Source organism: Antechinus flavipes, chromosome 5 (genome assembly GCF_016432865.1).
Source record: "Antechinus flavipes isolate AdamAnt ecotype Samford, QLD, Australia chromosome 5, AdamAnt_v2, whole genome shotgun sequence".
Classification (NCBI taxonomy): domain Eukaryota; kingdom Metazoa; phylum Chordata; class Mammalia; order Dasyuromorphia; family Dasyuridae; genus Antechinus; species Antechinus flavipes.
Genome location: NC_067402.1, coordinates 281,636,800 through 281,663,261, shown reverse-complemented (window position 1 = coordinate 281,663,261; position 26,462 = coordinate 281,636,800). Strand labels below are relative to the sequence as shown.

Below are 26,462 nucleotides of genomic sequence, written 5' to 3'. Positions count from 1 at the left end.
TGCATATAAAAGTGTATATATATCAAGCAATAAACAAGTCTTTATTAAGCACCAGCTGTATGCCAGGCACTGTGCTAAGTACTAGTAATAATACACATACAAAGAATAAAATAATTCCTGCTCTCAGAAATCAGGAATTATTCTAGTAGGGGAAATTAGTGCATATATAAGTATGTAAATATCAAGCAATAAACAAGTCTTTATTTTTTTAACAAGTCTTTATTAAGCACTGGCTGTATGCCAGGCATTGTGCTAAGTACTAGTAATAATACACATACAAAGAATAAAATAATTCCCTCTCTCAGAAATCAGGAATTATTCTAGTAGGGAAAATGAGTGCATATAAAAGTGTATATATATCAAGCAATAAACAAGTCTTTATTAAGCACCAGCTGTATGCCAAGCACTGTGCTAAGTACTAGTAATAATATACATACAAAGAATAAAATAATTCCCTCTCTCAGAAATCAGGAATTATTCTAGTAGGGACAATGAGTGCATATAAAAGTGTATATATATCAAGCAATAAACAGGTCTTTATTAAGCACCAGCTGTATGCCAGGCACTGTGCTAAGTACTAGTAATAATACACATACAAAGAATGAAATAATTCCTGCTCTCAGAAATCAGGAATTATTCTAGTAGGGGAAATTAGTGCATATATAAGTATGTAAATATCAAGCAATAAATAAGTCTTTATTTTTTTAACAAGTCTTTATTAAGCACCGGCTGTATGCCAGGCATTGTGCTAAGTACTAGTAATAATACACATACAAAGAATAAAATAATTCCTGCTCTCAGAAATCAGGAATTATTCTAGTAGGGAAAATGAGTGCATATAAAAGTGTATATATATCAAGCAATAAACAAGTCTTTATTAAGCACCGGCTGTATGCCAGGCATTGTGCTAAGTACTAGTAATAATACACATACAAAGAATGAAATAATTCCTGCTCTCAGAAATCAGGAATTATTCTAGTAGGGGAAATTAGTGCATATATAAGTATGTAAATATCAAGAAATAAACAAGTCTTTATTTTTTTAACAAGTCTTTATTAAGCACCGGCTGTATGCCAGGCATTGTGCTAAGTACTAGTAATAATACACATACAAAGAATAAAATAATTCCCTCTCTCAGAAATCAGAAATTATTCTAGTAGGGAAAATGAGTGCATATATAAGTATGTAGAAGATAAACATAAAGAGAATAAATGCAAATAAATACAAAATAGTTAATTACAAAGTAGCTGAGAACTTATATATCTTATTCTCTGTCTCTTAAATTACAAGAAAAAAAATTTCTTGAGAACTCAGGAATTCTAACCTCCATCATGGTTCTGCATAATTTATGAGCCTAAGTTAAATTGTCCATTAATATTTCAATATTGATTTTTCTGAAGGTTATTTGGTACGCAAGGTAGAGTTAAGTCAGTTGGCATCTTTTCCTATAAAAATGCAAATAAATTTTAAAACCAACAGGCACCTGCTAAAAGGTCAGAAAAGGCTTTCTTTGTCAGGTAAAAGTATTGCTACTTGCCTCATCCCATTTCTCTGGATTGGTAAGCAGCCAAGAAGGGGGTCAGTTATATGCAGGGAGCTCCAGCTCAGCAGAGCTAGACACCCATGGGAATAGGGGAGGGAAAAGAGACCTCTTTATGTGAGATGGGTTGGCAGTTAAGTTCAAGAAAGGTCCATTGAGCAATCCCTCAGGATTGGGCTGTACTTTCCCAGGGCGTGGGGGCGGAGAGGTGGGGGTGGTGTCAGATCAAGCAGACAAGACATTTTTCAGATTCTAAAATGCCAAGAAGATTTTCCATCAGATGGGTCGCCGCAGCCAGGCTGACCTTGGGCATTTGTCTTGAACAAAGACCTTGGGGGTGTTCGGAACCCACAATTGTGATTGTAATCTGTTTTCTTCATCTGCCCCACGAGGAACCCGTCATGCTGAGTGTCTCAGAATGGAAAGAGCTCCACTGACCCATTCCTGACACTGCAAGAAAAGAAAAGAGAAAGTCTCCTACTCCCTTTGGGGGCTGGTGACCATTTCTGAAGGTCTGCTTTGAATGGTCCATTATCTTGAAAGGGATCCTCTTAGCAGTAAAGAAAACAAAGAGTAGAAAAACCTCGAATCTTGCTTCCTTTGGCTAAAAATGAATCACATGATTTCTCTAGTGCTTTAAAATTTTAAAAGGGTTTTCCTCAACTTTGCTGGATGAGCCGGGTACCGCATGTACAATTGTTACCTCTGTTGTGCAAATGCGGAAGTTGAGACTTGGAAAATCTAAACTACTGTTCCCAGGGTCTGAAAGTCCAGATCATGAATTCTAAAGACCATCTCTTGACTCAATATTTCTTCCATTTTCTAATACCCAAAGTATGGTGTGAGAACAATAGGTACCAATTGAAAGAATAGTGATTGTCTGTAAAGAAGAGGAGGTTATGTCACTATCTTCGGGGAAAGTTTCAAAAATATTGTAGATTATTTGAGACCCCATTTTCTGTCCTCAATCTACATGTCCCATGCATGAGTACTCAAGGTAATTAATATAAAAACTCTTGAACTGCAAATTGATCATTAAACTCAGAGGATCGTATTTAATTAAGACATTTCACAGGTTCTCTAGTTCAACCCTATTCTACATATGAATTCTCTATAATAGCCCCCCCTCAAAAAAAAATCTGGTCCTGTCCTATTAAGAGGACCCTTTTATGTCCATTTCAACTTTGAATTTTATAATTCATTGAATTGATGAACACACACTGTGCTATGTGCCAAAACTGAATCTAGCAAGATGGAAAGAGATATTATCTTCCCTCTAGGAATATATAGTTGTAGGAATATTTGGGGTGGGAAGGATTTGGGGATTCTAGCATCCAGCTTCTTCCATCACTGAATTCCAGTATACCCCATGATGAATAAGTTGAGATCCAACAGTTCTAAAATTCACATCCCTCTCGGTATTCGGTTGGTCGCCTAGTTACTCTCACAAAACTGCACAGTAAAAGCAAAAACAATTCCAGCATCTAGTGATCCAAGAAATGACCATAGTCAGGGTTTTGTTCTTTTGGAAACCATCCCCACCTGCACTTAATTGTTGGGAGCTTTATTAATGGCTAATGTATGAGACTCTTGGTGCCCTTCCAAGCTTCGCTTTTGGGTTCCAGAGGAGATTAACTGTGGCATCAGGAGCCACTGCAGTGACTTAAGAGAGCTGCAGTCTTAAAAAGAAAGGACAATGAGACTGCTCTGGCTATGTATATATCTCTAAACAAAATTGGAGACTGGGAAAGAGGGCAGGGGGAGACCCAGGAGGCCCTTCTTCCACAATTGACTCTATTGCCTAACAGAGTTCGGCTTTATCTAGTTGGATTACCATGTTAATGAATAACCGAAGTAGAAAACCAAGCATAGAACTTTGTTACTGAAAGGCAACTGTCTAGAAAAGAGAATGCAGTCTGCCAGAGCTGGGAGGACCCTTGGAACATGGGATGTCAGAGCTGAAAGAGGCCTTAGAACAGGGGATGTCAGGGCTGGGAGGGAGCTTAGAACAGGGAATGTCAGGGCTGGGAGGGAGCTTAGAACAGGGGATATCAGAGCTGAAAGAGGCCTTAGAACAGGGGATGTCAGGGCTGGGAGGGAGCTTAGAACAGGGAATGTCAGGGCTGGGAGGGAGCTTAGAACAGGGGATGTCAGGGCTGGGAGGGAGCTTAGAACAGGGAATGTCAGGGCTGGGAGGGAGCTTAGAACAGGGGATGTCAGAGCTGGGAGGGAGCTTAGAACAGGGGATGTCAGGGCTGGGAGGGAGCTTAGAACAGGGGATGTCAGGGCTGGGAGGGAGCTTAGAACAGGGAATGTCAGGGCTGGGAGGGAGCTTAGAACAGGGGATGTCAGGGCTGGGAGGGAGCTTAGAACAGGGGATGTCAGGGCTGAGAAGGGGCTTAGAACAGGGGATGTCAGGGCTGGGAGGGAGCTTAGAACAGGGAATGTCAGGGCTGAGAAGGGGCTTAGAACAGGGGATGTCAGAGCTGGGAGGGAGCTTAGAACAGGGGATGTCAGGGCTGGGAGGGAACTTAGAACAGGGGATGTCAGGGCTGGGAGGGAGCTTAGAACAGGGGGTGTCAAGGCTGAGAAGGGGCTTAGAACAGGGGATGTCAGGGCTGGGAGGGAGCTTAGAACAGAGGATGTCAGGGCTAGGAGGGAGCTTAGAACAGGGGATGGCAGGGCTGGGAGGGGGCTTAGGACTTAAAACATCAATGTTGAGAGGAAAAGTCAAAAATATCAAATACCACAGTTGGGAGATACCTTAATATAAAATGTCAAAACACAGAATTTAACCTAAGATGGAATGTCAACTGTGGAAAGGACTTTAGCACAAAGAAAGCCAGACCTGGGAAGAAGCAGAATTTTCAGAGCTAGGAAGGAATTTAGAATAGAAAATGTCAGAGATGGGGCATTTATCTGCATTGTGGAGTGTCAGAACTAAGGTCCTTTAAATAAAGGGTGCTAAAACATGTTGGAACCAAAAGAACTCTTAGGGATCTCCTGCAATACCAGATTTTTAAAAATGAGGCTCATCAGCTCTTGCTCTCTGTAAAAATATTCTGCATCTGGAAGCCAGATCGTGGTTCCAGAGAACAATGCTCCTTGCCATCCCCTCTACAAGAACAGTGACAAATCATTTTTGTGCCATTTCACCTTTGCTTGCTTGGGACATGGACACGTAGTCAGAAACAGCAATGTGCTGCCTTGGTATTTCAAAGGGATAGCCAGCGTTGTATCTGGTCCTACACACTTCAGCTCGGTTCCTCAGCCCTTAAAAGTTCTTCCACGACCCTGTTTTCCTTTAGTTTCCCCTTTGCCAAGTTTGATGGTTTAGCGGGCCCAGTTTCCACTGAGGAGCTAGATGTTTTGTGTGAGGAACCCTCTGCTGGGCCTTTGCTACCTCCTCGACTGACTTTCTGGTTTCTCACCAAGTCTCTCTAAGAGAAATGGTCACAAGTACCATGCAATGAGGCTTTTTCAGTGAAAGTTAGAAACTGCAAATGATTCCCACAACTACTGAAAGAGGAAAGATTTCAGGAAAGGGCCTGACGTAACCAGATTTATACAAGATAGGAGATAAAGATGCTCTAGAGTTGGCCATCAGGATAGAATCATAGAGATGATACTGGATTTGGAAGCAGAAGACGTGGACAAAATCCTAGCTAGTGAATATATAAAGTTCTCCCATCTATAAAATGAGGGGATAAAGCAAGTTAACCTCTGAGGTTTCTACCAGTTCTCAATCTATGAGATTCTTCTGTGAATTGGAGCTACTTCTGCCATTTTGTCACATCCAACTCTTCATGACCCAATTGGGGGTTTTCATGACACAAATACATTTCCTTTTTCAGCTCATTTTTACAAATGTAGAAACTGAGGCAAACAGGATTAAGTGACTTGGCCAGGGTCAGAGCTAAGAAGTGTCTGAGGCTGGATTTTTTTTTACTCCAGGCCCAGCACTCTATTCTCTCTGCTATATGAAGCAGAAGGAAAGGACTTAGTTCAAATCCATTTCTTCCTCTGTGAACTCTGGGTTTGTTTTGTCAACTGTAAAATAAAAGGCTTGGAGTAGTTGATCATTGAAGTCTCTGCCAGTCCAGATCTACAATCTTATGGTCATTTGAAAATAAGAGACTATTATATAGTCACACAAACTTAAGTTCCTTGAGGACAGGGACTTTACCTTTTTTGTCTTTGAATCCAAAGTATCTAGGACTGGGTCTGGCACACATTAGGTGCATAATAAGTGCCTTTTTAATTGATTAAATTCCACCCTCAGATACTTATTAATTTGTGTGATCCTGGCCAAGTCACTTCTCTCTTTGGGCCTCAGTTTCCTCATTTGTAAAATAAGAGGACTGGACGAGATGGCTTTTGAGGTCCATTTCTATCTTAAGCACTTTGGTTCTAGATGACCTCCCCTTGGGGGGGGGGATTATTCAGATTAGAACTTTGGTTCTAGCTGGTCTCCCCTGGTGGCTGTAGATCTATGATCCTCAGGCTCTTGGTGACATCTAAGATCCCTTCTGACCTGTCACCCTATGATTAGAGAGGTCACTTAATTGTAAGACTGAGCTCTGTGGGCAAAGCCCCTCATTCACATGCTTCTGGTCCGAAGTTCCCCACTCTTGTCTATGTTCATCATGGGTCAGGGCTGAATTGTCACGTCTAATTCACCTGGGATCTTGCTAACCATGATGTGGGACATTAGCACAGATCATGATAATCACAATGGGACTACAGTGGGCTGACTGAAAAATAAACCACCCTGAAATTATTTTACCCTGCCTGGCTATCTATGTATTTTGAATTTCCTATCTGACTCCTTTTTCTCAGAAAAAAAAAAAAAGCCAGTAAGGATGCTCAGTATTTAGGGCAGAAATTACCATTTTTTTTTTTAGTAATTGAGTGGCAATAATAGAACTAAGTGCTTGACAATTTATATTAGTGATAAGTATATATTAGCAACATTTATTAGTTAGTAGTAAGCAGTAGTAATGACTAGCAATTAGCACTAATTAGCAATAATCAATTAGAAGCAGTTTAATTAGTAATAATTACTCATTATAATTAATATCTTACATTTATATAGCTATTTAAAATTTCTACAGCTTTTTATCTCAGGTAATCCAGTCTTGAAATAGTGCTATTATTATCTCCGTTTTATGGATTTATGTGAGACCAGGTCACTAAGCTATGTAAATGTCTGGGGCAGAATTGGAACTCAAGGCTTCGAGATGCCACATAGAGCACTCTGTCTACTGTACCACCTCGCTGCCTTATCTAATGCTATGTAGCTTCTCAATGGGGTTGTAGAATAAGTATCACAAACTAATACTTAAGAAAGATGAAGTGATCTTCTCAAGGTCACACAGAAAGGGGAAACTTGAACCCAAGTCCCAGAAGCTCAGAGTGGGAAAAGATGTCTGAGGTCACAAAGTTTAGTTTAGTTTAGTTTCTTACTGAAGGAAAGCATGTACTAGATGGTCTCTCTGAGAGTATGTGATTCCTTGACTTAGAAATATAGCCTCAGAACCAAAAAGCAACTTGGACATCACCCAATCCAACCTCCTTATTTTACAGATGAGGAAACTGAGTTCCAGGCAGGTGATTTGCCCAAAGTGACCCAGGAAGTATTCTTCAGAACAAAGATTTGAATCAGATTCTCTGATCCCTAACCACAAGGCTCTTGCCACTTATCTATCCAATGATGTTTTCTATAGTATCCCTAACAAATGTTCCTCTATCCTCTTCCTGAAAGCTTCAGTTAACAGGAAAACTCATTCCCTGTTGAGTCCTGCTCTCGGGAGCATCTCTAATTATTGGGATAGTGTCCCTGAATCAATCCAATATCTGAATGGAAGTCCAGAAGCTCTCCCTTTCCACTGTGTCACACCTGGAGCTGCTGACTGGCTTAGATGAGAACAAAAGAAGAAGAAAGAAAGGGAATTGGAGGTTATGAGGGCAAAAAAGCTGCAGAAAGAGAAAAGAGCAATACTAACTAGTAGAGTTAACATTGGTCCTAAGCAGTTAGCTATCTGGAATAAGTCCCTCATCAAAATCTGTAAGTATATAAGGAATATAGGGAATAATTTAGGGAATATATTTATTTGTAATATAGGGATAATATATATAATATACAATATAGGGAAAACATTTAAGGTTTGATGAAGGAAATAAAAACAGAAAATACTTCATAGTTCTATATTGTGTCCAAACCCAGTACTTATTTTCCTCACAACCATAGAAGTTATCTCTTCGATCTCTATATTCCAGCTCAGTCTCAGCTAGGTTTGGTAATTTCCCCGGTGGATCATAAAAATTCAAGCTACAAGCCATTTAGAAGTCAGCTAATCCAATCTCCCCATTTTATAGATGAGGCAGCTGAGATTTGGAGGGGTCTTGCCATGGGTCATCTAGCTGGTAAGTATCTAAAGTGGGATTTGAATTCAGGTTTTCTAGTAGTCTCTAGCCACTATTTCATGATGTCTCTCAGGGTTCCATAATAATAATTAGAGTTGATATTAGACCCCAGATGTTTTTCAGAGCCACAATTACTCTATTATGCTGTCTACTAATTCTGATTCTATCCACTAAATGCCTCCTATGAAAAAGTGATGGTTTTTTCCTTTCAGTTCTGTGGGATACAGGATACCCATGGGTATCAATCCATTTCAACTGCCTTTGGAGACTTAAGAAATTTCCCAAAGAAAAAGCTTACTGACCAATGATGCTAAAAAGCAATATGCCATTATTGAGTTTGTTTTAAACTTACTTAAGAGAAGATGGAAGCCTTAATTATTTAAAGCAGATGTTAATAACTTTTTTTGGGCTCATGAACCACTTTGGCAATTTGATGAAACCTATGAAACCCTTCTCAGAATAATGTTGTGAAATGCATAAAATAACATACAAAAGAAACCTATTAAATGGAAACAAAAATATAATTTTATCCTAAGTTCACAGATCCCCTGAAATCTACTCCAGGTTAGCAACTCTTGATTTAAAAAATTATTGAATTAAAGAAGTAAAGCTAAATGAGATCTTAGAGATCATTTAGTCCAATACAGTCATTTTATGAGAGGAAGCTAATGTGTGACTCAGGTATAAACATGTAAAGTGACTTGCTCAAGGTCAAGTATCTGTGAATAGATTTGAACCTAGGGCTTGCTGAATCCAAGACCCGAATTCTAGCAAGGAAGGAGAAGAGAGGGAGAACGGGAATGAATTTTCATAGCTCCTGTTCAGGTAAATACAGAAGTTTTAATAACTGATCTGCTGGATTATTTAATCTGCTTTCTAGAGCTAGCATCTAGGGTTGGCTAAAACCATTGGATACCACTCAATCGACTCATCTTCATTGGGTGCATTTGGGAATGGCATCATTTAAAACATCCTGACTGTTAAGTAATTGGCAGATCAAATGACCCAGATGGGAAAACTAATTGGAATTAAATGAGATTAATCAGAATAAGCATTTTTTTTTTACTGTGGGTTTCAGTATTGCCAAGACACTATTTACTGAGATGATGAAATATATCTGAAGTGCTGAGACACATACTGAGTTTATAAATGAACTTGAAGCTTTTGTCAGCCCAAGGAATTTGTAAATAGGTAATGTAGAAAGAAAGAAACAAATTTTTTAAAATTGTTTTTCCACCTTATTACCCACTTTTTAGAGAATGCATGACTAGGAAAAGAAATAGTCATCCTAAGTATATGGGCAAGTTGCTATTTGTAGATTATTTTTGTAGTTTGCAAAGAGAGAGCATAATCTTCTTGGGAAACAAGGTCCCTCTCTGGAAGCGGCCTTCATCCCATATCAAAGAGAATAGAGAAACCTTTGGGATTACCTTCACTTTAGATCCTAATATGTCTGTTTCTTTGTGACTTGAAGAATGGATTAAAAGCAATGAGGGAAATTGCAACCCCGGATTTCATTTTGATCAGTTAAGCAGAGGACAAGTTCATCGAAAAGGAAAGGATGGAAAACTTAGAGAAAAAAATTGTTTAAAACTTTAAATTTAAATTTTATAATAATTTAAAGGTATTTTATGCATAGAATCTAGCTATAATTTCAGGAGAGCAGATTTAAGAGAATTCTTAGAAAAGATAAGTCTACTTCCATGACCAAGACACTAAAATAGAAGATGGGTCCTCTCAAACAAAAGGCTTTCTATGCTTACTATTCACATTAGAAGCTCCATGATGGTAGGAATCATGTTTTATTTAAAATTTGCTTCAACTCCTCTGCAAAGCACAAGGGTTCTCTATATAATAGGGGCTTAACAAGTATTTGTTGAATTAAATTTAATTTCTACTATCCCCATAAGAAAGAATGCATTTTTTAAAATTGTGTGACATGACAGAGAGCCCTCTAGTGAGATAAGTCATTGTCCTTTGTTCTTGAAGAGGATCAAAATGACAGCTCAGGATGAACTCAGATTTGAGGAGGAAGGAAATGCTAAGGACCATATAAGAAGGAACAGTGAGAAAGACCCTTACTGCTTGAGACAGTGAAATGTTAAGAGATGACAGACAAAGAGTCATGAGATCATAGACTTGGAGCTGGAGAGATCTCAAAGAGCAACTACTCTAAAACCCTCATTTTATAGATGGGGATTACATAGACAACATACGATAGGGCTGGGATTGAACCCAATGCCTCTGCTTCCAAACTGAAGACTCTTTCCACCCCCCACCCCCACACTTATGAGCACAAGCAGGAGCATCCATTCCTTCAACATTGGATCTAAAGTTGACTTTCCTGGTGAGACAGATTGCATGTACAGAAACAGAGAGCAGGGTATTAAAGCCCAAATAAAATCAGCCAGGACAAAGGGCTTTCTGAAGGGGAGAAAATAGTCCTTTTTAAAAAACTACATTTGAAAAAAGAAATGTAACAAACACACATTTATCCCTTTTCAGTAGGGGATTTCAGTCCAATTCTGAAATTGAAGAGAAAGATTAGCAATAGATGTCAGAAATCACCTGTGGAGGTCTGCAAGAGACAACTGAAATAATGCTGAATTTATAGTCAATTGTCCTAGGTTCTTATTTTACCTCTATCTATGTGACCTTTGGCAAAGATCCTAACCTCTCTAGACCTCTTTTGTAAAATGTGGTATTGAATTAGAAAATTAGAAAACAACTAAGATCCCTTCTCTCACTAAACCTATGATCCCATGCCCTGTGTTCAAATCCCAGTCTTTTTACTATTTCTGTAACTTTGGACAAATCATCTTATCTTCAGTTTCCTGAAAATTTCCTCTATATTACACTTTTTGGAGGAGACAATTGACATAAAGTGACTCACCCAGGGTCATACAAACTCATGTTCTAGCCACTTCACCTCTATCTTTTGCTAAATTAATCTGTAACTGATTATCACCAATGCTTTTCCAATTCCCTTCAGAGTGTTTTCTATAACTGAATGTGGATTTCCTCTAGGTATTTAGTCCACCAGCATTTAATAAGGTCCTATTAAGTGCCATATACTGGTCTAGACACTAGCAAGAGAAAGACAAAAGTAATTAGTTCTTGTTCTCAGGAGATCACAGTCTCACCTGAGAGTAGGGAGAGAGACAACATGTATACTGATGACCACGATGCAAAGCCGACTTTGGGTGATTTGGGAGCAAGACTGGTACATGGGGGACGGCTCAGAAGCATTCATGGACATGGGCCGAGCCTTAAAGTCATTGTGAGAGAGCCAGGTTTTTTCCCACAGCCACATCCCCCCATGTGGCTTTCTCCTCCGAGCATCTCCAATCAAAGCTGAAGCAGCCGGCATCCCAATCAGCTTCCTGGTGGGAAGTGGGAAATATGCTTGAGATCCATTTCACTTAATTCACATGTTGTACAGGTATCCCACTGTGGGTCTGATAGCTGCCAAAACATTCACGAAACCTTCCAGGGGTGGGCTAAGCTCAGCTTCACCTGGGGAAAAGTTGGCGGTTTGAAGGGGACACACAGACCTCCTTCCCAAACCTCCCCCAATCTCCAGCTCTACAACAGGTTCCTCTGGGCTCAGAAGCCAAAGAAAATCCTGGTACTCTGAGATAGACTAATATAATAACGATCGGCTGTCCCAGATCTCTGGGATGGTGGTACCCCAAAGCTGCTGCTTCTCACTTTTACATTAAGTATTTTACATAATTTTACATTTTAATACACTTTTACATTAAGTATTATTTTTGTTCACCATAAATAATAACAAGCATGAATAAATTTTAAAGCCTAATATTTTGCCTAGGTGGGGATAGTGACATCACAGTCCAAATGGGGCAAATCCGGTCTAGAATACATTAATCAAATGACCATGTAAGTACCGGAAGTAGCCAATTGGTAGAGTTTCCCTAGCATCCCAGCTGTTCTTAATTGTAGCTGCCTCTCTGCTAAATTGGATTAGGATGGGAGCCCAAGCCCATCCTCTCAGCACAGCTACCTCTGTGATCCGTGGCAAACCTGAGAACCCCTGTTTCCTGGAGCAGGAGCAGTGGGATCAGCCTCCCCCTCTTGTGATCTGTCTTCTAGCTGTTGGTTTTGGCAACTGGCAGGGATATCAGGAAAGGAGTTTGTGACCTTTGCTGAATAGTTTCCTGCTCTGGACTAGTTACCCAACTAGCCTCCTGGGGGGAGGAGGAGGAAACGGGCTGGGCCGTGGTTGTGGCTGCCATCAACAGCTTAATGATTGATTAAGGGGCCGCAGGCTCTGGTACAAAAGAATCCCAGAAAATGTCAAGGTCTTAAGCTCAATTTCTGTCTGCCATCCGTCCAGAAGGGGCAAACCATAGGGAAGCCAGAAAAGAAATTACACAGTGGTCTGAGAAAGGGCTTGGCAATCTGGTCAGGCAGAAAGTGAGCTACAACTGTGCGTGTGCATGAGAGATGGGGGGTACTGGGATGTTAGCTCTGGTTTGTGCAACTGCCGCACACAGGATCCCGAGAAAATGAACCTAGTTTTGCTTTTGTTTTATTTTTTCATTTATAAAACATATGTATAGATGATTTTTCAACAATGACCCTTCCAAATTATCCCCTCCTTCCCCCCATCCCCTCCCCTAGATGGCAGGTAGTCATTGGACATGTTAAATATGTTAAAATATATGATGAACCTTAGTTTTGAGACATAGTGTAACTGCCTTTTATCTTCCCTATTTCGAAGGTTGGGGAAAGGGGACTAGACTCTAAATTGCTCGTCATAGCTATGTCCATAGAAGGGTTTTCTTTTACCATCCTCTTGGAATAAAATTTATATTATAATATACATATATTTAATTTGTATATATATTATAATATATAAATATATATATATATATATAAATTATAGCTCACAGGCCCCCATGAAGTGTTCACTATTACCAGTCAAAACTCAAAGTTTCACGCAAAGTAATAATAATAAAGAGAATGAGAAAATGAATAAATTTAAAATGTCCAGCGTAACTCCTACCTACAATGCTGCAGATTCACTGATGGCTTCTGATGAGCTCATTATGCTGCCCTCTGAGGTTTTTTAAGTGTTTCCATAGAATTACTCAGGTTCCTTCTTGTCATCTGCTCGATTAGACAAGTGTTTCCCTTCCAAGGATCACAGAATCATAACTTAGAGCTGAAAAACACCTTAGACACCAACTAATCCAATTTCCCCTTTTAACAAAAGGGAAATAAGTTATATGTTTTGCCCAAAGTCAGTCCCAGAGGCAAGATTTGAACCTGAATTCTCAACTCACTCTGGACCATCCTGCCTTGCATTTGGAACATGTGGGAAACAAAATCCTGGCTCAGTCAGCAGCTGATAGCAACCTCCTTACCTGTTGAGGGCATCATGAGTCCATTGTTCTTTAGCCAAAAGGAACAGGACATCACAGGGTTCCTGGACCAGGACAGGTTGGTGTAGACTTCTGGACCTAGGGATTCCCCATAGTAAAAGTAAAGTTATGATTATTGTTGTTGTTTTGTATTTCCCAGACTCCCTCCCATCTAACCAAATCTTCCCATAATAGATAATACCCAAACTCCCCCAACTCCATCCATCGGTTGCAGGTGTTGATCCCAAATCTACCCTATTTCAGGAATATAAGAATATCTTAATGAGGACTAAGAAGAAGCACTTCCTCTATAGGGGTCCTATTTTCTTGGCTGAAGGCAAATTTTCCAGCATTATCAGTATTCCCAAGTGATTTCCCATTTCCAAGATGCATTATTCATGGCCTTTCAGATGAAGATTCAATTCAACAAGCACTTATTAAACGCCTCTTATGTGTAATATAACTTGATAATTGATCTTTCAGCACCCTCAAGATGTGTTTCCTAAAGCACTGGCCTTGTTTTATGTATGTAAAGGGGAAGCAAAAGAAGGAATGTTGTGATAAATCCAAGGTTTCAAATAAACAGTTCCGAATATCAGACCATAAGTCAGTTTATTCAGAGAGATGTATAACTCCAAGAAGACATAAAAGAAAACTCTGGACAAAGAGCTATGAGAGAATTGAGATGAGTCTCCCAACTCCAACCTCCCAACCTGGGAACTTGATTGATAACTATATCTTAATAAATGGTTTTCTTTTTGAGTCTATATTGTTGTTCAATTGTTTCAGTTGTGTATAACTCTATTTGGGATTTCCTTGACAAAGATCGTTGAGTGGTTTACCATTTCCTTCTTCTGCTCATTTTACAGAATAACCGAGAAACAGGGTTAAGTGATTTGCTCAGGCTCAGCTAGTAAATGTCTGAGGCTAGATTTGAATTTAGGAAAATGAATCTCCTGATTGCAGATCCAGCTTTCTATCCTCTATACCACTGCTCCTATAATTCTATATATTTTATTTAAGACATTATTTTGAAAAGGGGTCATCGACTTCACTGAGCTTTGAGAAGGATCTGATACATACGATTTACCTGCCTGTGGACAAGTCATTTAACCAATCATACACCTAGAAACTCTAAAATTCTCTGCTGCAGAGAAAAAATAACATTACTAAAAGGAGTTTTCTTTCCTGGGCTTTCTCTATACCATTCTTTTATTGTTAGTATTGATTTATAATTTTTTTTCATATGGGTCATGTGTGTGTATCCAAGAAGTTTAATATCCATGTCTTTGATATATTTTTATCATTATTTTAAACTGTAATGCTCTTTCTATTATTTCTTTCTGCCTTGTTTCGATGTCATATTGTCTTGCCTGGAAATTCCATTGGCCACATTTGCAGCCCCACTGCCATTTCCATGGCAACCAGTTTGTGATATCTTGGTGATTATGGCTTTACTGCCAGATGAATTGAGAAAGAGTTGAGCTATAGGTACAAAATCCTGCGTACAAAAACCGAAACCAAGTCAGCGGTGATGATGGGGAAGGAATTACACGTTGCCTCTGCCCAACTATATTTCATTTTATAAATGTGTGAAAGTCTGTTCTGTCTCCTTCATCTCAGGTTGAGATAATTCTTGATCTGACTGAGGTGGGAGACAGAAAAGGGAAGAGCAGCAGGTTTGGAAATGAGCCAAATGGTACTGAGAAGGAGAGAATGGATTTCTTGGAGTGCCACAGTCTTTCGCTTTAGCCCAACTGGGAAGTGTGATAAGAACAAGGAGGTCATTTTTACCTCTACATAAAGTCACACACAATAAACTCAGCCATAAAGGAAAATAAAAAGTTGCTCAACTGTATTCGGCAGAGAATCATGTCTTTCAATATTTACGAGTGATTCACAAACTATTAAAGCCATTGTCAATGCTAGGTACCATACTGGATAGGTTAAATAACCAAAAATCAAGGATTTACCAAGTATCTACAATGTGCCGATAAGTAAATATCAAGGATATAAGGCAAAAAGGAAATACTTCCTGTCTTCGAGTTTATCTTATTCCTAGAATGTGTTCATAAAATCTTAGCATCTCCAGTTTGGAGAACAGTGGATTGTATAGTTTCAGCTCTACCTAAAGATTGTCAACTCATGAATTATCTTCTTGAACATCCTGAAGTAGGAGGGAACTCACTACTTAAAGGAAGTATTCCACTGATGGATAGCGCATATTCACAGGGTTATAGAGTTTAATGTTGGAAGAGAAAAACTAAACATCATTCTCCTCAGGGGTAATCTTGACCGACATCCTTCCTTTATAGATAAAGAAAAAGAAGGATATGTGTGGAGAGAGATATCTTTCTAACATCACACATTTGTTCATTCACGGAAATATTTTTTTTTCCTAATTTGAGCCAAAATCTGCATCTCTAAAATTTCCATCCATTAGTCTTAGTTCCATACTCTTGGGTACTGCCAAAAAAAAAAAAAAGTCTCATTAATCTTCCTTTTACAAGATTAAAAAAGTTTATAGTTCTATAAATGTAGGTTACTTCATGCTCCCAGTATGAGCACTGTATCAATATAGACAAGCACCAACTTAGAATTTTAAATAGTTGGAGAGCACCGAAGTTGTGACTTGCCTGGTATCATAGAGAAGCAAGGTGATTCAATAGCAGGAACAATCATTTAGGGATGGGACCCTCTGAGTTCAAATCCAGATGCAAACATTTCTGTGACCATGAATAAGTCACTTAATCTCTCTGTGCCTCAGTTTTGTCATCTTAAAATGAATTTAAGAATAACACATATCCAAAGTTTTATTTTTGTTTTGTTTTGAGGACAAAATGGGATATCTGTAAAGTGTTTGTGAATATAAATGTGCTATATAACGGTTCGCTATGTCAGAGGAGGATCTTGGACCTGATTTCTATCCACTTTGCCAAGCTGCCTCTTCTCTGCTTTGATTGTACTTCAAATTGTTGTGGTTTTTTTTTAAATGGTCATCATTGAATCTCTACATCTTTTCTTTTCCCCACTAATTATTCCTAATTGCTCTACTGATCTTTATCCAGCAATTATGTCAGTACTTATCCAGTACCCTTACGAGGCAGGATTACCGTCAAATAGTCCATGGAATAAAATATCAAATCTGAAGGAAATTAGGTCATATTTTTATTTGCTAAGTTTCCTGAAGACCAAGCCAATTAATGAGCTGCAAGTTTTTCTGCCCCTTTGGTCTCAATCAAGTATTTCATTTATGTACCTGATAACTGCTGACCTTATTGGAGCATATCTAAGTTGAGACATTTGGACCAGTGCTAAATAATGCTAATCTTTATTATTTTTGATATTGTTGCTGTTACTGTTATTGGCTTTCTGAATCTGCTGCTAAAATGTTAAAAGTTTCAATGGAGACAGCATTCATCACTTATTTAAACAATTGTCAATCAGGTTTAGAACTAAAGCAATTATTTAAGTTTCACCTAAGAATTTCTTCATCAGTTGATGGAATTTATCCTTATCACAGATTAGACAAATTTAACATCAGGGAGGAGGGGTAAAGGTTGGCAAATCGAGGGGATAGGTGTGAGAAACAATTATTCTTGCTCAGTCGTGTCCAACTCCTTGGGACTCCATTTGGGGGGCTGCCATTTCCTTCTCCAGCTCATTTTACAGTTCAGAGCACTGAGGCAAACAGGATCAAGTGACTTGCCCAGTGTCATACAGCTAATAAGTGTCTGTGGCCAGATTTGAGCTCGGAAACTTGAGTTTTACTGACTCTAGACCTAGCTCCTATTCCATGTATCTCTTGGCAATGGGAAACAAGTTTGATCCTCACTGATAGTCAAGCTCTGATAGTCCAGAGGACATGCATTTTATATCCAAATCTCATGCTTTATTTACCTTATCTTATTTCTGTGATTTCATGACATTGAGAATTCCTCCCCCAAACACATATTACCACTAAACTAATCTAGTGATAAGTTCTAGGGAATTGCCTGAAGCATCACACAGCTGAGAAACTGTGAAGGGAATGGTTCAATAATGGAATTCTCATTTGCTATGGAAGAGATCCCCTCACCGAAGATCTTCAAGCAGAAGTAATTTGATCCCTCAGGTCAAGAGATTCCCTTTTCAGAACTGGGTCCTAGTAAATGTCTACTAAAATTTCTTTTGAAGCTTAAATCTGTGATTCTTTGAGGTTTCAGTGGTAAGGTTTGAACCCAAATCTTCTCAATTGAAAATCTAGAAAAGAACGCCTCATTGGCTCTCTGTCCAAGATCACACAAAAAGCAAATATAAAGGGGGGATTGGATCAGGGTACTGAGTACAAATTCAACATTCTTTCTCCTGTACCACACAGTATCACTGGGTTAAACGACTCAGATTGGAACAGAGGCTTGTGGGTCTAAAAGAGACAGATGGAGTTGCTCAGCTGATGGACTGTGGTCTTTGCATTGTATGGTATCATCATCCCTTGGTGTCAACTGCAATTCTTCTACCCTAATGCGCTATGTGCACTGGAGCACCACAAATGTGGTGCCTTTAGATTCATTCGGACATTCGTACACCTGAGAATTGAGCTCCCTTCCCAATTCTGTTATTAATAGTAAGAGCTACATGGCCTTAGGCAAGTGTTCTAACCTCTCTGGACCCTACAAAAAATAAAAATAAAAACCTAGATTTCTATAAAATATAGATAATCATATTCTCACTGCCTACCTTGAGGGCTGTCCAATATGAGGTGCAAATGAGGCTGTCAAAGTCCCTAAAGAGCGTTGCAACCATCAACGCTTCATAAAGGTGAATTGTCATGGGGCGATAGCTTTCTGCTCCGAGAAGACCCCTTCATTTGGACTTTTTCTGCTATCTCTCCTTGAATGCTTTCCATCCTCCTTCTAACACACCATCTCTCAGGTACATAAGCAACCTGACATGTACATTGCTGTTAATAGATTGCCAGCCCTGGAGAAAGGAGGAGTGGATTGAGGTGTCAAAATCCAAGTTCGAGGCATATTTCTGCTCATGCAGTGAAGATTGCATATCCCCTCCCCTCATGGATGAACAACTGAATACCATGCAGGGTAATAGGCTCAAGGCAAGAAGGCAGAGCCCCCATGCCCTCCACAAGGGGAGAGTGTTTAGAGGATCATAAATTTCCCATATTTCTTCATCATTCCAACGTGTGTTTGCCAAGTTCTTAAGCCTTATGGTCCCCATAAGTCAGAAATCTTGCAAAATGGCGGTCGTTATTTTCCCCTAGTTCATCCAGGTTTGTAAGTCAGTCCCATCTGTCTCTAGCTCCCAGTACAACAACGCTCCTGCCTCCTCCAGTGATCTTCCTCCTGTCAATTAATCATCACTTAGGGTTGCTCTTTACCCAGATAACTGACCAGGATCTTCGATACAGAAAAACAAGTAGGTGGTGCAATAGGTGGATCTGGAGAGTCTGCAAGATCTGAGTTGAAATCCAGACTCAGATACTTCCTAGCTCTTGGCAAAGTCACTAATCTTGGAAAAAGAAACGTTTCCTCTCTGTAATATGGAGATAATGATGGTTCCTACCTTCTGCCAGGGTTGTTGTGAGCATAAAAGTGAATTCTAAGGATGTGAATAATTGGTGAATGAGATCTTAGAAGATGGAGAGAGGGAGTTTGTTGCTGATTCAAAAGATCCAAGAGAGGCTTCCTGGAAAAGATGATATTTGAGTTGTGTTTTAAGGGAAGGGCAGAAATTCAATAGGTATATCAGGAGAGGGAAGAGATTATAGGAATAGAAAAAAGTCTGAGCAAGATCATAGGGGCAAAAAGGACAGGCATCTATGGAACAAGATGAAAAGATCAGTTTGAAGCATGTGGAGAAAAGTAAAAATGAGATAAAAATGGAAATGTAGCATAATATTTGAGGGTGGAAAGCCTTGAATAACAAGTCATAAGTATTTTATCAGTAAATAAGTATTTATCAAGTGTTTAGTGTGTTTCAGGTCAGCTAAGTAGTGCCATAGAATATAGACCCCTATATCTGAAGTCAGGAAGACTCATCTTCAAGAGTTTGAATCGGACCTCAGAACACTCACTAGCTGTGTGATCCTGGGTAAGTCACTTTACCATATCTGCCTCAGTTTCCTCATCTGGAAAATGAGCTGGAGAAGAAAATGGCAAACTACTCCAGTATCTTTGCCAAAAAAAAATCCCAAAATGGGACCATAAGGAGTCAGACATGACTGAAAAACAACTGAACAACAAAAAAAAGTATTGCTAAGGATTATGAAGTCTTAAACAAAAACAAATAGCCCCCTCCATAATCTACAATAATCTATAACTAAAGACATCAAAAAGCAGATAGCATTGTCTTTATTATATTAATTCAAGGAAAATGATTCAGAAGAGAAAAAAGAATTGAGATATAACCAACTATCTTTGCAGATGGAATCTAAAATTAGAATATAGATTTCTGAATTTTGGTTTCAAATAAAGTAATGAGGGACAATGGATAGAGTACCAGCCCTGAAGTTAGGAGGACCTGAATTCAAATCCAGTCTCAGGCACTTAATAGTTCCTAGTTATGTGACCCTGGGCAAATCACTTAATCCCAATCATCTCAGCAAAAAAATAAATAAATAAATAAATGAAATAAAGTAATGCTGCTTTATGGATGGAGTTGTGTTCTGTTCTAACAATTCTGAAGAGCAACTTAGAGCTATGACCAAATGGCTACGAAACTGTGAATATCCCTTGATCCAGCAGTATCTGTACTGTATCTATATCCCAAAGGAGTCATAAAAGAGGGGAAAGTCACAGCTTTTAGTGGCAAAGAATTGGAAAATGAGTGGCTGCCCATCAAGTGGGGAATTGCTGAATAAGTTATGGTATATGAAAGTTATACAATATTACTGTTCTATAAAAAATGAAGGACAAGCTGGTTTTAGAAAAGCCTGGAAAGAACTGGTGCTGAGTGAAGCAAACAGAACTAGGAAAACATTGTACATAGCAACAGCAAAATTGTATAATGATCAACTCTGATGGATTTGGTGTTTCTCAGCAATTCAGTGATCCAAGGCAATTCCAATAAATTTTGGATGGAAACTGCCATCTGCAGCTGGAGAGAACGATGGAGACTAAATGCAGATAGAAACATATTAATTATTTTATTATTACTTTTTAGGTTATATATATATATATATATATATATCCATTTTCTACATATTCCCAGATGAGTCATGTTGAGAGAAAAAAAATCAAGAAAAAGGGGAAAAGCACAAGAAAATAAAAACAGAAACATACCTGTTGTTGTTTGCTTGCTTTTTTCTTCTTTCTCACTTTTTATTCCTTTTGATTTGGATTTTTTGTGCAGTATGATAACTGTAGAAATATGTTTAGAAGAATCACACACGTTTAATGTATATCTAATTACTTTATATGGGGGAAGGGAAAATGGAGGTGGAGGGAGAAAAATATGAAATAAGGTTTTTCAAGGATGAATACTGAAAATTATCTTTGCATGTATTTTGAAAATAAAAATAAAAATCTATCATAAAAAATAAAATACAATACAGTGGTACTAAAAATAAAAAGAACTCCAAATGGGTTCATGACAGTCAGCCATAACTAAACAATAACTGAACAGCATATTATTAAGGAATTATGAAGTTTTGAACAAAACAAACAAATAATGCTACCTCCTCATAATCTATAACACTAATGGCCTTAAGGCAGATGGCATTGTCTTTAATACTATTAATTCAAAGAAAGTGATCCAGAAGAGAAAGGAAGGATTAAGATATGATCAACAGTCTTTGAAGATGGTGTCTGAAAGTGGAATATAGATTTCTGAATCTTGGTTTAAAATAAAATATTTCTGGACTATGGCCTCAGACACTAGCTTATGTGACCCTGGGCAAGTCAAGTCACTTAATCCTATTTGCCTCAGTTTCCTTACCTGGAAAATGATCTAGAGAAAGAAATGGCAAATCACTCCAGTATCTTTGCCAAGAAAACCCCAAATGGAGTTAAGAAGAGTAGAACATGACTGAAAACAAGTGAACAATGACATTGTACTAGGGTCTTGTGTTAAATCTGAGATTCAAAGAAAGGTAAAATGTTGTCCCTGCCCTCCGGAAGCTCATAGTCTAGTGGATAAATCAACAATGTATGTAAGAAACTAAGCTGCATATGGGATAAGTTGGAGAGAATCAACAGAATAAAAACACTAGAATTAAAGGGATTGGGAATATTTCTTGTGAAAAAATGAAATTTGAAGGAAGCCAGAAAAACTAGGAGACAAATAAGGAGAGAGAGCACGAGGGAGTGGAGGGTGGGTTGCCAGTGAAAATAGAATCAGGAGATGGAGTGTTTCCCAAGGAGTCACAGGATTTTACAGTGAGAGTCAACGGGAGGCCAGTGGTATCCTCAAAAGTAATTGGCAAGTAAAGGAGTTTGGACTTGGTGACCATAATGAGTAATGAGAGCTGCCATATTAAGCCTCTCACTACCCTTTATATTCTAGCTGTGGAATATGGTACAGAGGAAAAACCTGAGAGTCATGAAACCCTGGTTTAGTTTCTGCCTCCATGATACAAACTCCATGATCAAGATCAAGTCACTTAGCTTTTTAGCATCCTGGATGACTCGAGTCTCTAAGGATCTGAATTTCCAACCCATTACTGACTTGTGTAGTTCAAGGGACTTTTTCCCTATTGGTTTACCCTATACTGATAAGATTTTAGGTTTCATATATAGAACTTCTTGCCATCTAGGGGAGGGGATGGAGGGAGGGAGGTGAAAAACTGGAACAGAAGTGAGTGTAAGGGATAATGTTGTAAAAACATGGCAAGGGTTCTGTCAATAAAAAGTTATTATAAAATTAAAAAAAAAAGATTTTAGGTCTCAAAGAAAAAAAAAAAAGAAAAAAAACTTTACATAATGAAATCCTAAGTTATTGAGTTTGCAAAGAAGGTTCCATATCTTCTGATCCTTCCACACCATCTCACCATCATCTTTAAAATTTTCCCTTATTCTCAATCCTTCTATCTTTATAGGCAAAAATGATTTGGGCCCCTTTCAATTTTATGAAAACCCTTTAAGTGTTTAATGTAAGAATCTGACTATAAACTGCAATTTCTATCCTAATCTCAGTCGTATAACATCAGAATGTGGTTGCAGGAGGAAACCTCTCAGGTTTCTCCTAGAACGATATGAGACCTTATATATCTCTTATATATGAGACCTTATATATCTCTTGACCTCTCTGAGAGATGGGTTCTTCATCTGTCAAAGGACAAGAGAGTTGGATGAGATCATAAGCGGGGACCCCTTCAGCTATGACAATTTTTGGATCTGTAAATCTATTTTTGGAACAGAGGCAAATGTAAGGTCATAGTCCATCATAAGCTCATTTTCCTTTCAAATGATTAAAACGCCAAATTGGCACTCAATATTCAAATCAGGAACTTGGAAGTTTCTAGTTTGCAAATTGGAAGGAAGTTTCTCTTATGGTCAAGTCAAAGCCTGAGACACTACACACACACACACACACACACACACACACACACACACACACACACACACAATTTCTGGCAACAACCAAAGTTGGAAAAAGAAAGATTCTATAAGCTTATTACCATTGAAGGCTGATTCAATGTAGGTAATTGTATTTGTCTATTTTTGTGTCCTCGGCACTTACCAATTCTTGGCATACAGTAAGTGCTTAATAAATGTCTATTGACAGATTGTTCACTTCTCCAAAGCCTTTGACTTCCCATTCTCTAGAGTCTTAAGTGCCCCCTTCTTCAATTTTATCTTCCACTCTGGTATCTGCAAAGAAAACCCTGAAAAGGGTCACAAAGAATCAAACATGAATGAAAAAACTCAACCCCAACAATTATTGCTGAATATTGCCTTGTGATATTTTATGCAGAGTTGTGTATTTTTAGTTCTACTTTTCAAACTCAAAGGTTCTATCTCCCCAAATGGACTGAGAAAAAGGAAGTCAAGTCTTATATTTCTAGTGTCTCATATTGTCCTTGGTATATAGCTGTGTCCTTGGTAACTACAGACGTGTTATGCCGAACATCATTAATTGGTCCCTGAATAAAACATAGCTTAAGGGGAAATGCTGTTATTGGGGCAATTAATTCCAGAGGAAACATTTCATAACTAATATAAATGGATGATTAGTCAAACAGTGTTACAATGGGGCTTTGTGACTTTGCCATGGTGGTTGGGAATAAAACATTAACTCAGTTACTAATCATTAATTAAGGGCACACTATGTGCCGGTGGTGTGTTAGGTGCTGGACATACAAAGTCCGAAGTGAAACTAGTCCTTGGTCTCATGGAGTACGTTATGGAAGGGGTGATAGTTGTAAATAGACAAGTCCTATCTCTGATATGTATTAAGTTGGTTAAAAAAAAGTTCCATCTCTTATACACACACACATACATACATAATAGATACAAATATAAAGAACTTTTGGAAAGAAAATGGCACCAGCCAGTAGGGATGCGACTTGCTTTCCACTGATTCACTAAACTGCTCACACATGGGCCACCATCCTTACCTTCTCCCCATCAGAGGCAATTCTGACTCTCGCCTTGAGCATGTGGGCTCTCCTAAGTGAACATTGCCATATTTTGCCCAGGACTGGGCTATACTTGTTTTCTGGCTGCCATTTCTAAGTCATATTGCCTACATATTGGTGATCATCCTTGGATCAGTCTTTCCCCTAGAATCCTAGGCTCTGACAGGAGGAGATTTTCCCTGATCTTGCCCAGAACCAGGTTTCCCTGCTGCTTCCCAGACATCTCCTCACATGCTATCCCTTCTTCCCTTTCTAGCTCTCTTTTAGACTGGAAGCACCTTGAGGGAAAGAACTCCCTTGCTTCTATTTCTAGCTGCAGTACTTAGTAGCACAGTAACACACAGTAAATGCTTAATAAATTCTTACTCATTCGCTATCAACTATCTGTTTATTGTACATGTATCCAACATTTATTATTGTTATTATTATCTTATATATTATATATTATTATGTTATATAATATATAGCATTATATATTAATATTATTATCTGTTTATCAATCTATCATTAATCGATCTATAGACTCATCTATCATTTGTATGTATGTCATCTATCTCTCATCTTTCAAAATAATCTATGCTTTTACCATCTATCAGGAAAGGCTTAATGTGACATTTAAATTGAGACTAGAAGGAAGCTAAGGATTCTGAAAAGCTGAGTTAACCCCATTAGTAGGTCTTAATTTGCATGAGCAACTTTTCTTTAAGTTAGAAGGATTTCTCTTAAATGGAACAGAATTAATCAAGTTAAAGAATTGATCAAATGAGTTGATGCATAAAATCCTTTGCAAACTTCAAAATGCTTTGTTTGCTGTTTTTCAGTCATTAACAGTTGTATCCATTCTTCATGACCCCTTACTTCAGGCCTAATGTTCCATCCACTATGCCATCTAGTTATCCCAGAATGCTTTGCAAATATTAGCTATTTTTATTGTTCTTTCCTCTCTCAAGACACACACACACACACACACACACACACACACACACACACACACACAGTTTTCTCAGCTTGGGTTTGGTTACAGTAAGAAGCCATTATCATTCTTTCTTGTACCTATTTCTATTAGAAAGTGTTTTGGTTGGCACCCACTTCTCACTAAAGACCAGAACCTTTTTCAAACCTGGAGCCTTACAGCCTGGGCTCAAAGAGATGATCTCTGCTGTCACTTGGGATGAGGGTTCTTATTTTCATCGTTCAATAGCCATGTTCTCAGAAACATTTTCTTCTCTGCCATAGAAACGTCACTGAAGAACAGATATCAGCACTTTTTACATTATTTGGAAACTTTATGATGCTCTAAGACCAACAGTTATGCTTTTTTCAACAAAGTGATTCTCTTTATTTGGGCTAAGGCACAAGAAACTATTTCTCTTGGGAAATATTAACATCAATAATTCTGATCAGTTCAATGACCAACAAAGATTCCAGAGGAATGCTGATGAAACACGCTAACCTGCTTCCTGCCTGAGAGTGCTATATTCAAGATAGAGTGAATTCATTTTTGGACATGGCCAAAAGTCAAGTCATGTTTGACTATTTATATACAAATTTGCTGCAAAACTTTTGTTTTTAGAGGCAGCTATCGGAGGCACTATAGTGGACTGACCATGGTCCTGAAGTCAGGAGGACCTGAGTTCATATCTGACCTCAGAAACTTGACACTTCCTAGCTGGGTGACTCTGGACAAGTCACTTAACCCTGATTGTCTTAAAAAAAAAAAAAAAGACTTGTTTTTTGCTTTTTTTATTCTTATTTTTTCCAGTGAGATAAGGATATGAAAGAGGGGGGAATTAAAGATAGAGTTATCTCATTATAATTTTTGTTTTTTGCCTTTTTACTGAGACAATTGGAGCTAAGTGACTTTCCCAAGGTCACCCAGCTAGGAAGTGTTAAGAGCCTGATGAATACAGAGAAAGAAGCACGAATAGACCTGAACTGATGCAAAGGAACAGAAAAAGAACAGCAACAATGTTAATGGTAAAAACCCATCAACCAAAAAAACCCATCAAAACTGAATGTTGGTATAAAAGAAAAAGGACAAGGACCTAGAGGGATAAAAAGACACTGCCCTCCATTTTCAACTTAGGTCCTCCTGACTTCAGGGCTGGTGCTCTATCCACTGCACCACCTAGCTGCCCCAGGATAGAGTTATCTCAAAAGGAAAAGGAGTGAAAAGATAACAGAAGGGATATCAGATAATATTGCAGACAAGCAAGAGAGCTTTGAAAGTAACATGCTGATTTTATTGATACTTTAAAAGAAAAATAAGCTGTACACAAAAGAAATTTACAACTTCATGTACTATCTATTCAACAAAGCATTTGGAAATGCTTGTTATAATAGTATTTAAGTTCAGAATTTTTTTAAAAAAGAAAAAATGTCAAAATACCACTTGTTGGACCATAATCACTCAGAGTAATCATTTGAGTCTAGAAGACAGATTTTTCTTCCAAAAGGTGGCAAGCATCTTAAAAATTCTTTCATTCTGTAATTATTTCAACACAATTCAAGCAAAATGTTAAGCAACTACCAT

At 38.3% G+C, this 26,462-nt stretch overlaps 1 long non-coding RNA gene across 1 annotated transcript; it reads right to left on the bottom strand.

The window, feature by feature from the left end:
- Positions 1-13,319: 13,319 nt before the first annotated feature.
- LOC127537895 (uncharacterized) lies at positions 13,320-23,209 on the bottom strand. Its single transcript, XR_007947638.1, has 3 exons — positions 23,032-23,209; positions 20,634-20,711; positions 13,320-13,452 (listed from the first exon to the last, which is right to left on the bottom strand). It is a non-coding gene; the product is annotated as an uncharacterized LOC127537895 (long non-coding RNA).
- Between the last annotated feature and the right edge of the window lie 3,253 nt (positions 23,210-26,462).